This window comes from Pinus tabuliformis, chromosome X (genome assembly GCF_031772625.1).
Source record: "Pinus tabuliformis cultivar Carrire ecotype Pingquan chromosome X, CPIR1, whole genome shotgun sequence".
In the NCBI taxonomy this organism is placed as follows: Eukaryota; Viridiplantae; Streptophyta; class Pinopsida; order Pinales; family Pinaceae; genus Pinus; species Pinus tabuliformis.
The window spans coordinates 1,502,706,099-1,502,722,272 of record NC_142308.1 but is presented as its reverse complement, the minus strand read 5'-3'; the positions used below and the strand labels follow the sequence as shown (position 1 = coordinate 1,502,722,272).

The following is a 16,174-nucleotide window of genomic DNA, read 5'->3' as shown; positions in this document are numbered from 1 at the left end:
TGGCTTGGCTTTGCTTTGCTTCTGTATAATTTTCAGAATGTTCCACTTTCAAAACCTTGAATGTAATGAGTAGGTTTTTAGCCACGTTCTCTGTTCATTTTGGTCAAGGGTTTTAGCCACATTCTCTGTTTATTTTGGCAAGATATGGAGTGTTCAACTTCATTTTACTATGTGATATTCTAATGACCTTGGATAGTATGTCCATACAATCACTTCCTTATTAAGGTTTTACAATCTGTTTATGATTGCCAGTGACAATTTATCAGAAGAATGAAACTACCCAAATATTTTATGCCATGGGATTGAGTGTTTGTAGGTCAAAAATTGAGTCAATGTGTTTGCTGAGAGGGTTAAGAGACCTGATTCTATAGAATAACAAATCAACGAATTATCTTGTGGCTCTTCCAATGTTTTAACTTTAACAAAATAGTCTGTTATTTTGTTTGATGTTTTGGGTTAACTATTAATTTAAAGTAATATACTTTCACTTAGAGTTTGCAATTCCATATGTTATGTTAATTAGATTTTCTTGGATAATCAAAACCATACTATTGTAAAAGCTTTGTATGTGATCTCAAAATAAGTCTGGATTTGTTAAGCTAGTCTTCAATTTCATTTTGAATTTAGAAGATCTGCATAATGAGGTTCTGTTCTTATTTAATATTTTGAGGATTTGTTCGGTTGGTCTTCAGTTTAAGTTTGCAGGATTCGTTCGGTTAATTTTCCATTTAAGTTTGCAGTGTAATATCTGCATATTCAAGAGCTATTCCCCTTGAATAATTGAGTTGGGTAAATGTATTTGCATTTGCAAGATCAATGCTTGAGTTGGGTAAATGTATCTGCATCTGCCAGATCTAGATATTCAAGAAATGTTTATCTGGAACACTGATGTTGGGGAAAGTGTATTTGGTTTTAGTGTATTTGGGAAAAGTGTATTTGGTTTGTCATAGATGGTGAACATATTCTCATTGATGTTAAATAAGATATATGATAGTTGTAAGAAATATATAAAACTTTTAAAGTATAATAAAAAAAGGGTGCATGTGAAAATGATAGTTGTAAGAAATATATAAAACTTTTAAATTATAATAAAAAAAGGGTGCATGTGAAAATGTAAAAAGTGAAAATGGTATAACAAAAGAAGGCACATATAGAAAAGTGAAAAATCATTTTTACTAGTATCTTTAAAAGTATACGTAAAAAAGTTAAAAATATTTTATAATTGGTTTTACCATTGGTGGTTTCAAGCCCATTGATCTATAGATAGCCATGGCTATTCCACTGGACAATTCATCAGAATAGATCTGATAAAATTATACTTAAAATTCTAAAATCTATAATATGAGGGTTATTTTTGCTTATATTGTTGGATTTATTAAGTTATTATTTTATGTATGAAATATGTAAAATGTGGAAAATAGAGAACATGAAAAAATACAAACACTCACAACCATGACTTGGAGAACTTGGGAGTCAAACATGGACAACAATATTAGCAAGACGATAAACATCATTGATGATATTTCAAGATTTGCCAATTATATTCAACAATGCAACCAATCATTGAATCTGGTTATTGCTGAAATGGCAATTTCTTTGAAAGTTACATTTCATTCCTCACTCATCCAAATCATCCTCACTCATCCAAATCATCCAAATAGGGAGACTTCTAAGTCCACCAACACTCATCCAAATCATCCAAATAGGGAGACTTCCAAGTCCACCAAACAGCATGTTAGCAAAACAGGACTATTGCCAAGATGTAATATCAAGGTCACTCCTTTTCTTGTCATTCTAATCTCATCAAAGACACTAACTTTCGAGGGCTCTCCAAACTGTTCAGAATAAACAATTTATTCTAGTATAATCAACAATGTATTTGGTTTAGCTCATAATGCTAAATGTATCATTGCGCTGGATCTGAAACTCCCCAGCTTGCATGCTGGGCCAGTGAATGTATTCATGTAACTTTGCCACTTCCATGATTACCATGAACAATCTTTTAAAGGCTAAGGGGAGAAAACGAGTGCCAGGAAACTTCTCCAAGGGTTAACATATGTTGATTGCAGGATTGATGAATTTCTTGTTGTAGTTACCCTAGAGGAGATTCAAAGCACACCCGTAGCAAGCACCATGTGATTAGATATTTTTGGATCTATATTTATTCCTTTGCCACGACAAGGAATAGACATTTTGTCCCTCATAAGTCAGCCACCTCAGAAGTTGCATGATACAGTTAGGGCATGTCATCTCAGTGATAAGTGTGAGGCGAATTAAATAAAAGAATGGTATCTGAGCCTGGTAGCAATTTAACAAGGTATCCATGACTCGACGTCTTGCAGAGTGAATGAGAAGGCTGTTGACTGGAGTTGAATTATTTGACAGTTATGATAACAATTTCATTGGTTTGATTAAAACATGTTGAGTGAAAATGCTTGCTCCTTGTCTTAAGAATGAAGCTTATCTTTATGTTTTGAACAATGCAAGGTGGGTAGAGGGAATTCATATCTCTAGTTTTGCAGACCACTTGGGCTTTTGATTGAGGGAAGTATGGAAGTCGTTTGCTATATAAATTAAAGTCTGCTCCTCATTTTTGCATACAGCCTTGAAAACTAGATCAGAACATACCCTGTTCACTTCATCTCTGAAAACAATCTCTATAACCTCTTTGGTCATGTATGTCACCTCTCACCCAGAAGGAAGGCATGCACCTGTTTGTTGACCTCAATCCAACTGCATCCAGGAGTTTTTTTAACTCCTCTGACTTTCATTATTTTTCTAACCTTTTCAATGTCACGCCATCTACCAGCCATAGCATATATGTTTGAGAGAAGCACATAAGGTGCAGCATCTCTCACATCCAACTCAAAAAGGTGTTTTGCCACGGATTCTCCTAACTCTATATTGTTATGTATTCTGCAGGCTCCAAGCAAACACATCCAAACAGATGCATCGGGTTTGATTGGCATTTTATTGATAAAGCCTTCTGCTTCATCTAGCTGCCCAGCACGGCTAATCAGGTCAACCATGCAGTAGTGCTCCATCGCAGGTATGATGTGATAATAGTCCCTCATGCAATTGAAGTATTGAAGGCCCTCATAGACTAGGCCTGCATGACAGCAGGCAGACAAAACACAAACCATTGTGATATGGTTTGGTTTTACATCACAGGCTTTCATTTTTTCAAAGAGTGTGATGGCCTCACTTACATAGCCATGCATGGCATATCCTGCAATCATGGCCGTCCAACAGACAACATCTCGATGTCGCATCATGTCAAACAGGTGGCGTGCATTGTCTAAGCTACCACATTTTGCATACATGTCTAATAGGGCAGTGACCACAATGACATCCAGCTGAAAGCCATTTCTAATTATTTGTTCATGGATTTCTACACCTTGCTCCAAAGCTGCCTAGTTGCCACATGCAGAAAGAACACTGGCAAAGATTTTTGTAGTCGGCTTCACACCCGCCAGTTGCATATCTTTGAAAAGCTTCAGGGATTTTTCTCCCGAACCATTCTGTGCATAACCTGCAATCATTACTGTCCAAGATACCTCATCTCGTAATGGCATTTTATCAAATAATCTGCGTCCCTCCTCTATACTCCCGCAACTTATATACATGTCTATCAGGGCACTCTCCACAAAGATATCAGACTGCAATCCACTACTAATTATTTCCTTGTGGATCTCCATACCATGATCCAATGCTGCCAACTTTGCACATGCTGAGAGAACACCAGCAAATGTTTTTGCTATCGCCTTCACATCAGCCCATTGCATTTGCTGGAAAAGCTTCAGGGATTCCTCGGCACTCCCATTCTGGGAATACCCTACAATCATCACCATCCAGGATATGATGTCTTGGAGATTCATTTGGTCAAATACTTCACGTGCCTTGTCCATTTTCCAACATTCTGTATACATGTCTAGTAGGGAATTGCCCACAGATACTTCAGACTAAAATCCCCTTATATTTATTTCTTCATGTACCTCCAGACCCTGTTCCAGAGCTCCCAAATTGGCACATGCCAGGAGAATACATTGGATTGTCTTCGAGTTTGGCTTCACACTTGCCAATTGCATTTCTCGGAAAAGCTTCAGGGTCTCCTCATCCCAGCCGTTCCGCGTAACACCTGCAATCATCACTGCCCACGACACGGTATCCCGTTTACGCATTTTGGCAAACAAATGGCGTGCATCTTCTACACTCCCACATCTTGCATACATATCTACAAGGGCACTTTCAACAAAGACATGAGACTGGAAACCACTTCTGATTATTTCCCCATGGATTTCCATACCCTATTCCAGATCGGCACATCCCGGCAGAACACTGGCATATGTTTTGGAGTTTGGCTTCATACCCACAAGCCACATTTTCTTGAAAAGCTCCATGGCCTCCTCTGCCTGCCCATTCTGCGCATACCCTGCAATCAACGCTGTCCAGGATACGACGTCTCGTTCACACATTTTGTCAAACAGATAGCATGCATCCTCTATGCTGCCACATTTTGCATACATATCTATCAGGGCATTCGCCACAAATACATCACTCTGCAATCTGCTTCTTCTGATCTCTTCATGAATGTCCAGTCCTTCTCTGATGTCTGCAGAGTCGGCGCAAGCAGGGAGTACGCTGGCGAATGTGAACTTATTGGGTTGGACGCCTTCTCGCCGCATGAGGAAGAACAACCCTAAAGCCTCGTGGGCTACCCTCTGCCTGGCATAACCCGCGATCATCACAGTCCACGAACATACATCACGTTCGGGTATTTGATCAAAAACTCTGCGAGCGTCCGCCAGGCTCCCACATCTGACATAAACGTTGAGGAGAGTGTTGTGTAAATGTGTGATAACTGTAAATCCTCTCCAAGTGATTTGTGCATGGAGTAATTTGTTCTCTGCCAAATCGTTTTTCCGAATGCAAGCCTGTAAAAGAGTCTGCGTGGTCGACCATGGCAGGAGCGTTCACTGGATTCATGGGATTGGCTTCTGTGTGAAGTTGAATGGCAGGGAGTAGTCTACCCAGGCGGAGGAATTGGTGAGGGAGCAGCCGGCGGGTTATTTCCGAATTCAAATTCCATGGTGAATTAACTTCCCGGTTGCAAGAAGCATCGAAATCGGAATGTCTGTCAGGAACTTATCAGTCGTCCACATTAATGCGGAGGGTGGCGGAGCTGGGTGGAGGCCGCGGAGGGTGGAGGAATTGCCGGCAGCCGGAGCCGGAGGTTTTTCCGGGCGGCGACGGAAACCGGGCAATTCCTCCGCCTGGGTAGACTATTCCTATGTTTGTTTCGCGTTCAAATATGCAGTTTCGGAGTTCGTAAATTTAATTGATGTAACTGAACAAGTGGATAAACATAGATTCTCCCCCATATTCAAAAGGAATTTACCAGACTTCATACTTTCACTTGATTAATGGGAGCTTTAATCATGGAACTTGCTCTCAAAAGTTTTGTTTCATTTTAAGACTACCCGGCTTGCAGGAATTTTGAGAAAAAAAAAAATGAATTAGGAAGGAACTTTCCCTTATCCGGAAAAAAGGACTCGCTTGGAAAATTGAGTTTGTTCACTTATCAATCAACTCACGGATTCACTTGGAAGGTTGAGTTTGTTCATTTATCAACTCACTGGTTAAATTGATTTCAGATGCCTAAAGAAATGTGCATTTTATTGTAAGCTTTTGTAGAGTTTGATGCATTTTCAACTCATTTGTAAGGAACTTGATGTGATTCCTTCTGGATCCTGTTCAGTCTATGGTGTGTCGAAAACACATGGGCTTTAGCTTTAAGTGTGACGCATTTGAGTTATTTATTGATTTTGATTTGGCTAAGCTTGGGGTCTCAAACTTAATTTCATGCTCATTAGCTGCCCACATGCTCTGCTCACCATGCTTTAGGAGGTCTGCACCAGCGGTATCAGTTTACTCATAGTGGTCCAGGTTACCCGGAGTAGTCTCAGAACTACCCCTTCCAAAAGGATCTGAGGAAGTTGTCGAAAGAAGAGATCGATTTTCTTTAGATAAGAGGATCATCTACATAATTTTAAAACCTTGTTCTTCACCTTTCAGGATGAATCCTTCTGATGAGCAAGCAAATGGTAATTTACATTATTTTGATGTTTTCACATTATTTGTTCTAGTTAGATAAGAGGATCGGTGATTTGTTGGGTTGATCAGGACTTAATTTGGCTGATCAAGTCTTCACTGGTTGGGGATGTTGATGAATAAGAAACGTTTATCAATTCACCTTTACACACCTCACTGTGGCTTGGGAGATCTGAATCAACCGCCTATGAATGATTTTATCCTGTCTGTCTATATGGATTCTGCTTACTATTCCCTCTGACCAAAGGCACTTCGCAACTTGCATTTTGCAAATAAATCCAACAAAATCTCTCGGAAACTGGGGTGGGTGGTGAATGGTAAAAGCCAGATAGTCTGCCTTTGCATGTCGTGAAGAGTGAGCAGGCCCTACATGTATGAGCGACAAGTCATTGTTTGTAACTTTGTAGTGAAGTCTGTGTAAGATATGCTTTAGACTCTGGTTTGAAGTTCCCATTGTTGTGTTTTACTAGTTATTCCTTCACTCTCGCTCAACCTGCTCATATATGCAGTATTCTTCTTTTGTAATGCCAATTATGATTTACTTTTTGAATTTCCATTCTTGTTCCTCCTAGATATTGTAGATCACGAAAGGTGGGCTGCCTAAAGCTGCAACTCCTTCATCACTAGATCCTTGATTTCGTGCACATCTTACAAAATTCTGTTCTCATTTGACTTGTTTGGTTTTCTGCTCTGCAGTTTAAATTCTGTGTTCTGTTTTCCGGCATCCGTACATAAAATATGGTGAGCTCAAATACAATTTTATTCATCAATTCTGCTTCTAACCCTGCCTAGAACAAGTATAGGATGTCTCGCTCTCTCGCTACTTTCTAAATATGCTATATACATTTTAAATTTCCTGAAGGCCCCCACAGGTGTGTGCGTAGTGGCAAGCAGTGAGATAATTGGGCTTATGTTAACATGAAGAGCCTGTTTTAAATCTCGTGTAGGTGTGGATGAGACCATGTGCAAGCACGAGGAGATTTTGATGCTATAGAAATACTCCTGATAGAGTGACTGCGTAGCTGAAGGACAGCTGCAAGTTACCATAAGCAGCATTCCCGAAAAAAGGTTTCCTAAAGGCACTATAAAAGCTGATATGCCAGAAGAAAATTATGTAACCTGCTGTAACATTCCATTTGGTTCTGTCTTAAGTCTGTGCTGCATTTGGTCTCAGCTTTAAACTCGTTCTTAACTCAATCCATTTTCTCAGTCTAAGTCTATCCTTAAATCAATTCATTTGTGTTTAGCTGAAGACAACATTAGGTATGGCAGTATTTGGGTGCGCGGTAAAGTTGATATTCAGACTAATTCGGGTTTTGTGTTAAATTTCTGGTCTGGTTTAATGGTTGACACTTTGTTTTCATTCTATCTTCAATTTTGCCTGTGACATCTGAGCTCCATTACGATCTATGGTGTGATAAAATCTATGCATTTCTTTAATACTGGAACTAGCAACTTTCTTTGCTCGTGTTTTCGCAGGGCTAGAGAGCTTTTCTACTACTTAAAAGGTGGAACAGTAGATTATGGTGAAGAACACAGTGCCCAATATGGGCATGCCCGCTTTGGCAAGAATTATGAGCAAGGTAAATGAATATAAGAGTTCAGCCTTTAACTATGAGATGTCTTCCACAAAATATCTTGGTTGAAACTAGAAGCATTCATTGCTTTGATATGAATTTTTACAGGCTATTATTTAGAATGGGATGAGAAACATCCAGTGCACTTTGTTGGGCACTCTTCTGGTGTTCAAGTTGTCAGGGTCCTGCACAATATGCTTGCTGAAAAAGTAATCCATTCACTCATTAGTTCAGCATAAATTTGCTTTTCCGTTGGTAGAAATGCTGGAAAGTTGACAAATTTTGCCTTTACGGTGCTAGAATTATCTTTATGCAGACATTCCGGGGACATGATAGCAGTTCCGAAGGTTGGGTGCTGAGTGTTACCTCTTTATCTGGTGCTCTCAATGGAACAACTCGTGTCTACCTGGACGGAGTGCAGTGAGTTTCTCAGAAATTGTTTGCTTGTTTGTTTTATGATTTCTTTTCAGAGTACCCCTGTTCTTGCTTTGGAATTTCAGACTCCCAAACTATGTTGTATTAGTATTGGGCAATGAATATATACCTAGTGGTAGAGTAATAAATGCTGTATAGGCTGGGATATACAATGATGAATTTGGAGCAGCAGATAGGAGTAGAGTAACAAATGCTGTATATATCAGCCTTCTATGAAGCATTTATTACTCTTCTGCTGGGTGCATATTGATTGTCTATTGGGCTTGTATCTTGTTTCTATTAACATAAGTGTTTCCATGTCACCTAAGTCACCTGACACGGGGATTCGGGACACGTAGGATTCGAGATTCGTGGTGTCGGATTCGGACACGCTGACCCCCCGGAACAGGACACGTTAGGACATGTTATATATTATTTTATTAAAAATATATATATATATATATATTAAAAATTAGATATTATCATATTTCTTGCACAAATTTTAATTAATGATACAAATTTATTGATTTCAAACATAGATCTTCATCTATAACTATTAGCATGCATAGTACATACAAAATTCAAATAAATGTCAGTTGTACTGGTCACATAAATGATAAATCTATTAAAAATTTAAATCATGACTCATAATTCATAACTGAAAGACAACTTACAACTACAAGATAGTGAGATAAACACACTGACAATTGTAGTTTTCTCATTAAGTGATCAAATCAAAATGTGTTACATAGGTTGTGTTGGTGCAATGTCAATGGCAAATAGAAATAGAAAATATAAAACAACTACAGATATACAAGCCTCAAGGCATCAATCAGCATCAAAATCAGCATCACTGTCCCCATCATCATGGTCCCCACTGCTCTCCTCTGCATCTGTTGGTATGGAGGTTGAACCCTCTAAATCATCAAATCTAACAGGCTCTAGCACTGGATCATTGAGATCCGTGTTGGCCAATGCCAACTCAACAGTGGTGTCCAGACCCATATCATCAGGGACAGTGTTACTTGGGAGCGGGAGCGACATATTCTAAAGCTCTTGGTTTGGTGCTCTTGATTAAATACGAGTTCCATACATTGCAATCCCTCAATCCTAAAATCCTGAAAAACTGATAATTCTGCTGGATTTTGAATGAAATCTAAAATTCTACTTTCTCCATATGAAATCCTGTTACTTGGGAGCGGGAGCGACATATTCTGAAGCTCTTGGTTTGGTGCTCTTGATTAAATACGAGTTCCATACATTGCAATCCCTCAATCCTAAAATCCTGAAAAACTGATAATTCTGCTGGATTTTGAATGAAATCTAAAATTCTACTTTCTCCATATGAAATCCAATGAGGCCAGAACCACTCTTAAACAACCTGAGTCATTTCATGGTAATGTTAAAAATTTAAGTAAAATGATGAAAATGAAGATTAAGGAGAATGCCACTTTTACTTTAAGAATTTAACATTACCATGAATAGCGTATCAATACTAGGGCTTAGACTTGATCATGAAGCCGCCAAAATGCTCTACTCTTTGCTGCAACAGCACAAATCACTTGCCAAATGAAAATATTAATGAGCAAACACGCCCTTTTCTTTCCCGCACTGAGTTTAGCGAGTCCTGGAAATGGGACACGTGTCCCAAAATCGCGACACGCTTTTGAAAATCGTGACACGACCTCGGATTCGACGTGTCATATGATTTGGACACGAATCTGGACCGAATTGTGTCGGATTCGCTAGATTCGGGATTCGTAGGGGGTTTAGGACGAATTCGGTGACTTAGCATGTCACCTATTTTGATATCTGTGCTTAAACACCTTCTCTTTTGGGGCATTGTAGGCCAGAAGATGGAAGGACAATCAAAGAAGATGGAAGGACAATCAAACCCATCGCTCTGTTACAGCTGTGTCGTGTGGGAGTTATTATATATGATTGGTTGGACATTGCTTGGCTGAAAAGCTACTACAACTTTGGGTTTGATCATTTTAACTTGACTTGGCGAAAGGTTGGGATTTCCGGGCTTATACAGAGTCTTCTAGGAAATGTTGGAACTTCTGCTTCAGAGTATTGGACTCTTCTAGATTTAAGTCTACAGGTCTCAGTTGAACGCAATTCCAAACTCCAGACTTTTCCAAATACCTACTATTTCAGGTGGGGACTGCTGCATTTTTGGCCCTCATTTGATAGAGACAAGTCTATACTTGAAAATAAGATAGAGATGTTCAAAGCCCATAGTACTTGTTACATTCATGTGTTCCTCTTTCATTGGAAGCAATTATAGTTTTATGTAGAATGCATGTAATATGCATTAGTGGTGGTTAAAAATTCTGAATTCAAGGATTGACTAAACATTGATGTTTCAAACCACTTTTGCTTTGAAACAGCTATGCCACGAGAAAGACACGAAAATTGTTTGGAGTCGGTGCCTTCAAGTCTGTTTGGAATTCATCCTCTTCTCTTTATTAGGACGCTGCAGATGAGCCAGTGGTGCTAACCCAGCAATGTGTCACTTCCTTACAAAGGTTACAAGTGAGCGATGACTGAATAGACAAATTTCTTTCCTGCTTGCTTGAGCAATTGGTTATGTTGTTACTACTATTAACCCTAAATTTCTTAACAGTGACGGGGATTGGCAAGACAATGATGGAGCATTAAACACAATCTCGATGCTTTATCCCTGCTTTCCTGAGCCCCATCCCCACTGCTGGCTAAGTCCAGAATTAATGGATGGTCACTCGTTGCAACCAGGTGTTTGGTAAGAACCAGAAAATAACTTGTCTCACGCTTTGAGAAAGACCTAATTAAGATTTCTAATTTGTGAGATTGACAGGTATTATACAATTGTGGAAGCTGATCACATTGTCTTCGTTATCAACCGAGAAAGAGCAGGGGTACAATTCGATATATTGTACGATAGCATTTTTCAAAGATGCCGAAAGCAGACCAGACTCATTAATGCTGTTCCTTCTGTTCATCAGGCAATGGATCATATATGCTGTTCATAAAAAGTGACGGAGAGTATTGGTTGAAATATTCTCGTGGCATTTCTTGCGACATGGGTGGCCCTGCATTTTTTTTGGTTGTTTAAACCAGAAAAAATTCCTACATGACAATTCGTAGAAGTAACTTGTTAGGGTTTATAAAGAGTAGATATTTTCTCTTATTAGATCTTCTTTTTGGGTTTTGGGTATTACTAATTTTTTTTTTTTTTTATATATAAGAAATATGAGGTTTTAAGTCTAAGGATGTAATCCTAATGGTTAGGTAGGGAGGTTTGGTCCCAAATCTTGCGCAAGACTATGTATAGAGTTTGTTTCAAACGTGATTTCTTCAATTGAAAAGAAAGGAAATATGAGTTTTTATTGGACCCTTGGTTGTAATATAATTGGATTATGTATTGATATGAAAGGGTATATTGGAAGAATTATTTATAATGGAGAACCATGAAGTTGGTAGTATATATATATATCTTAATGTTTACTCTTTTAAGCAATGAGAGAATTGCACTTTTTATTTTGCTTAATAGAAGGGAAGCTAAGATGAATTTAAAAGGGTCTGTGCCATGCAAAATATCTTCCTTATATGTCTATTGATAACTGGCTATCATAAACACCATTTTAAAATCGTTGCTTATAAAAAATATGCAAAGTTAAGTTGAAAGAATGATTATTGTTTTTTCAACTTTGCACTTTATGAGAGACTCCATGAGAATGATTATAGTTCTTTCAACTTGGCACTTGATGAGAGACTTTACGAGAACTAAAAAACGTTTTTCTTGTCCCCCTTCATTTTATAGAATTTGGCTAAGAAATATGTTCTCATTTTAGATATTCCTTAACTTGAATATCATCTTCATGGTAAAGTTGGAAAGAAAAATTATTTTGAATATGTCCCAGTGCTAAGCATTGCTAGGATTAGATTTCTACCTTTCGTTGTCCTTTCTATCACACCTCCATTACCTAGAAAGCAACTCTACTCTTAGGGCATGGTCTCATTTGGGTTGTGGAATTTTGAGTAGCATTATGATTAATTAAAGTGCAAATGACCTTTTTATTTTGTAAGAAAATAATTGTTATTTTTAATCACGCTTTGACAATTGGAGGCTTCTCATGGTACGAAAACTCATTTATTTATGTGAACTTATACTTGAAAATGTTGTTCAAGTTTAAAATATCTATGTGCACATGGAACACCCAAGACCATTGCTAAATTTTGCATGAGGAAAGTGTTCATTGCACCATGAGCAAGGAGTCACGTGGTGCCTATCCTAAACAATTAATCTTATCTTGATAATCTCAATTCCATGGGGAAGGCCTCACCCATGGCTTCACAATGTTGTTAACGAATAGAGAGATGGCACACATAGCCTCGTCCTCTATCTAGTGGAACTATATGTCCCCAGTTTTCACTCTTTGATGTAGATGCTAGTTGCAAATGAACACAATGCTATAAAAGACAATGGGCACTAGGAGTATATGCTCCATAAACCCTTGACTAGGAAATTATATTAATTCATCATCATTCCTATGCATTTCTTTCTATTGTACAAATGGTTCCTTTATATAGTGTAATATCCCCAACCAATTGACATTATCCACCCACGGTAATTGCCCATGGTTTCTCTCGAGCAATCAAGCTTTAAAAGGAGGAGGAGAAATGAGAACATGACATGGATTTTGATATTTTCTCTTTGCATCTCAATTGAAGGCTCGAGCGAGTTTTCAACCAACAAGGATTTCAGGCGAGATCCTCTTGCTAGCTTCGGTGGAAGTCAGTTTCACCCTAGCCAGGAACCCATCTTCGGTGGTACCAGATACCACCGTAGTTGGTCGATTTGGTTTGAGAAAGTGGCTAAGATTTCGGCTATTGTATGGGTTATGTTCGTCCAAGGCCGAGATCAGGCTCATAATAGATCAGGGGGATTCGATTTCACCACCGAGGGTCAATTTGGTTGTTATGTGCATAATTTTGCAGGAGATAAAGTGGGCATCAAGCTAAGAAGTTAACCTCTCTATGGTGATTGGTTACCATCATTGCAGGGCATTGTATATAGCCGCGATACCAATCAAGCCTATCACACGATCTTGAGGAACAAGCAGACATTTGGAAGGCGACTAAAATCAGCAGGTGGAAGTCTAAGGCCGTGGGACGATGGTGCAAGCATTTGAGCGTCAGAGACCAGTCTAAGACCGTGGAGCATCACGTGAGGGGTGCACATGTATTAGAGGGTTGTGAGGCCATATTCATAGACTTTAGGTCCATTGTTTTAGGCGCAGGATCGATTGCAGGAAAACCTTCTGCATAGACAAAGGGACCACATGATGACTGCCTTGGAATCTCCCAGGTTAAGAGGCCACGTGATCTCTCTGGGTGAGTTTCCACAATTAAGAGATTTACGAAGGGTTTCATCATTTGTAGGAGGGTCATCCCTTGATTACAACAGGGAAGTGTCATAGGCAAGAAATCGCTGAGAATCAATTCAGTCTATTGCAAACTACATCGCCTTCCCTTAGCAAATCCGCTGCAGCGTTATTCACGACCGATCCCTTTTATGTATGGTATAATCGACTACCATTACCTTTTTCGATCATGGTTGGCGTAATGGGTAGTCTTAATCAATCAAGCTCATGCCATTCCATTATATCATATCATATTAACTCTTTATAAGTTTACTTAGTTCTTTATTGTATGCCACTTCATTGTATCGTAGGTTTAATCCTTTATATTGTGGTTTGCTGAAATTTAATTAAAAAAAAAGTTTGGTAATAAAAAAAAGGATTGGAAGTATTTTTTCTTTTTTCTTTTCTTTTATCTGGGTATCTTATAGTGGTATCATAGCCAGAATCTTGGCTAGCTGTGGGATGCCAAGGAACGCTAAAGGGATGCAAAAAGGGATTGTTATCAGTTGAAAAGGAAGAAGGGTCAGAAGTCGAGGGAAAAATAAAGAGATCATCACTAAAGGCCAGGAAGAGCCGGAGGAGTTAGAAGAACCGATGGATGACCACAAAAGTATAAAGCTTGAGAATGCATTAGTAAAGATTGCCACCACCCAAGACACAATTATGCAACTCCTCAAATTGCAGATCAGACAACCTAACTTGCAAAGCAATAATAGGGAATGTGGCTCTCATTCAGGCGGGGAGGGTCAATCACATGAACATAACAACATTCAAAACAACCCATTCAACAGAGCAACGAAGTCCCCATTCTTGGATGATCCCTCCAGGGAGCAAGACTCCCCTTCACCAGTTGTCGAGATAGTTGCAACTTGGATGAAGGAATATGATAGGTTGCCCCACAACGTGAAAACAACTTTAACCATCAATGAGTATTATTTCATGAGGAGAAAGTAGCACAGGAAGGAAACAACCTATGGGGGGACTCAGACAAACTAAGATCTACAAACGTGTTACATAATAATTTTTCATACCTCTTGTTCACTTCTTCCGTATCCCGAAGTGCCAAAATATTGACAAGTGTGCAACATATCCATCATGATATACAGACAAAAGCCTCCTTGAAGAATCAAAGGAAAACTGTCTTGAATCCATTATGAAGAACGTTAACTAAAAACCTAAATTTTAGCATCAGTGCCTTTTGCTCCATTGCGTGCCCATGTTGATGGCAAGTTGCACAGCTATACACTACCGTTGCAACTCAAGTTTTGATATGAAAACCCGTGCTGGACATCTTCTGGCAGGTTTTCCCAAACTAGAGGAGAAGCTTTGTGCACTAGAACCTTCGAGAACAAAAAGTTGGATATTGGTTGTTGTCGATATGGTCAAGCTCTCCTATTTGGACCTCTTGATCTTATCATCATGGGCTTTCCCCTTAAGATGTGGACCTTCCTCCCTCTTTTGTGGATCCCTAACTCCCTCTCCCTTCCTATAAATTCACTTCCTTCCATCCCCAAATGGTTGGTCATTGATTGCTGCATCCATATTCTGAGTATGCATACATGCTACCCATTCTAGCTTGGAGAAGGAGTTCTTGAAGAGTCTTTGTTTGGACTTGGACATCCACCAAAATAAGGTCTCCAACATAAAGCATAGGTTGTATGCTTCCCTTTTTAGCTCATTAATATATACATATGATAATCACTTTCCATAATTGTGTAAATGTTTATGCTTTTAGCTTAATACTCTTTGATATATTAGGTAGTTTATGTTTGATGTATGCCATATTTGCTCTTGTATCTTGCATAGCTCTTTGATTTTCCTTGCAGGTACTCAGATGTAAAGAACAAGTAAGGAGCGAGGCCTGGAGCGAAAGAATCAAAGTCATCTCCAAAGGATTGAGCTATTAACATCAGAGCAAGGTAGATTTTTCTTTCTCTCTACATTTGTTAAACACAACTAGGAAAATGTATGTTAGTTTGTTTGGTTTGTTGCTAGACCCACTCATTGGGCTAGAGGGATTGTCTCTGTCCGCAGAGAGGATTTACCTACACAACAAAATGGCGACTCTGCTGGGGAAGCTATAACCTCTTCATCATCTTTTCTCAACTGATCTCTTGATTAGTTTGACCGACCATCAAGTTCTCAGTTAGTTTGAGTCTATATAGATTTGCACGGTCACTGATTGCTACCTTGGAGTGCTAAGTCTAGAAGTGTTTGTGGAAACCTTTTTATTTTTTGCCTTATTCCTCGCCCAATGCGTCTTGTTTTGAAAATCGTGTTGCCAACACGTTTTCTCTTAACATAGTCGTGTTGATCCCCTTTTCAGCACCAGTTTGGCTGTAACAACCGTGTTGATCTTTGAGATTGGAAAAAAACCTAGGGTTTCTCTGTCAAACTCTAGTGTGTCTGAGCCCCTGAGGTCTTGTCTTGTCCTGTATGATTGGATTTATTGATGTTTTGATTGATTACCTGATTTCATTAGAAAATTCTTACCTTTTTGAACTTTCAAGTGTTTGAGTGAAATTGGATTGATTTTAGGGTTTATAGGTCATTTGATTGTCACTTGCCGCTTGTGAGTGTCATTGAGTCTGTGGTTTGCTGATTGTTTAGGTCTGATTATCTGGTAAAATCATTTGAAACATTGATTTGCATTAGTTTCGGTTT

General features: G+C 38.8%; 2 pseudogenes across 1 annotated transcript; one reads left to right on the top strand and one right to left on the bottom strand.

The window, feature by feature from the left end:
* Positions 1–1,512: 1,512 nt before the first annotated feature.
* LOC149145742 (pentatricopeptide repeat-containing protein At4g13650 pseudogene) lies at positions 1,513–4,973 on the bottom strand (annotated as a pseudogene).
* A 2,411-nt stretch (positions 4,974–7,384) lies between these two features.
* LOC149145741 (uncharacterized) lies at positions 7,385–11,205 on the top strand (annotated as a pseudogene). Its single transcript, XR_016264388.1, has 7 exons — positions 7,385–7,694; positions 7,797–7,897; positions 8,005–8,108; positions 9,951–10,262; positions 10,496–10,640; positions 10,732–10,866; positions 10,942–11,205. The product of XR_016264388.1 is annotated as an uncharacterized LOC149145741 (transcript).
* The last annotated feature ends 4,969 nt before the right edge of the window (positions 11,206–16,174 follow it).